Source organism: Rhineura floridana, chromosome 9, assembly GCF_030035675.1.
Source record: "Rhineura floridana isolate rRhiFlo1 chromosome 9, rRhiFlo1.hap2, whole genome shotgun sequence".
In the NCBI taxonomy this organism is placed as follows: Eukaryota; Metazoa; Chordata; class Lepidosauria; order Squamata; family Rhineuridae; genus Rhineura; species Rhineura floridana.
Window position 1 is genome coordinate 4,117,654 of NC_084488.1, and position 1,661 is coordinate 4,119,314.

Sequence of the window (1,661 nt, forward strand, 5' to 3'; positions counted from 1 at the left end):
AGAAACTTTACACTGCGAGATGCCTTTGGTTTCTTGAGCAAAAGCACCAGTGTAGTGAGCTCCCCATTCAGACAGGCTTGTATTTGCTGTGAATTCATTTTTGAATTCTAGTATCCTCCCATTTCCACAATAAGTTATTTCCATACTCCATAATAACTTCTGTGGCAAAGACAATGACTTGCTTATTTCTGTCACCTCTCTCAATCCTGACTACAACTCTTGTAAGCAGAAGCTGAAAAGGTGATGGGCTATGAATACCTGGTTTCTGACTCTGGAGTATATGATCCAGTGTCATTTTACACCATCCATGCCTGTTCTTACATATTGCTTAAGCATTCATTTGTTTTGTTGTTGATTCATGGAGCTTCAATAGCAAACCCTGCCTCACTGCAGCAAGGCAAAAAGAAAGCTAAGATTCTAAGAGAAAGTCTCTTTTCCAAGACTGGGGTTTCCACTGGGGGGTTCAGAGGCACAGTGGCACCCCCAGAGACTCTTTTGGTGCCCCCAAGCCCCCTTTTAATTTTGGCAGAATTTGTTTTTTTTTTTCCAAATTATGTTTGGGAGACAAGGTCCAGTTTCCAGCCATCTTAAATTTCAAAATGTGCCCATGGACCATAAAGATTGGGGATCCCTTCTCTAAGTAAATGCCTTTAACCCTGCCTCCTGGTCCCAGGAAGATGGATCCAACCCAGTGCTGAATACCATCCTATCTATGAGGGAAGAGCACAGGAAGCTTAACTTGAGGGAAGAGGATCACCAGTTAAATTGGAGGAATTAACACTGCAAATCAGTACACATTCTAGCAATTTGGCATGTTACTTTATTTATCCATTCAATCAATTTATATCCCACCCTTCCTTCAGAAGGTCAGAGCATGGTTACACATTACTTTTATCACATCTAAGCCAAGACTCTTGACTACTGAGAATTCTGAAGGCTTCCCTGGAGACAGAAAAAGAAATCTGGATGCCTCTTTCTGTCTTCCTTTGTTCATCTCTCCTTTAACAACTAATTATCCTTGGGAAACGAACACAGTAGAAGGCAATCAGCAGCTGTATGATTACCTCCAGCTTCCTTTGGAGGAGCTTTAGAATTCTCTATCATCAGTGTGTCACTTACAGATGGCTATATTTGCCATGATGGGCTCTCTGCCATTTGTCTGTAACCAATACCTGGGCCAACGTAAGACATTTTGGTGTCTAAAGTGGGAAATCCAAGTGGTACTTTACATACACCCCAACAGGAAGTTCATCTGGCATGCCTCACTGAAATGAACAGGCGCTGTGCAAGAGCACTACTGAGAAAATCCTACTTGGTTGTGCCCTATGGGCTAAGATTTGCCTGTGTCCTGCTGTTGCCCAAATGGTACCTAACCTTGATCAGAAAGTTCACATTTTGAATCTCCTGAGTTCACTAGATGGCCTCAGACGGCCACACATCTCTGTCCCCCATCTGTAATATAATAATATTGACCTTATCTTATACAGTTGTAAAGATTATAAGGTAATATGTATAAAACACTTTGAATACTCTAAAGCACTATATAAATGCTTATTTTATTATTGTTGTTGAGATTTTTAATGTTCTAATATAATTATATGTTTTTATTGAGTATGTCGCCCAGAGTGGCTGGACAACTAGCCAGATGGGCGACTAATAAA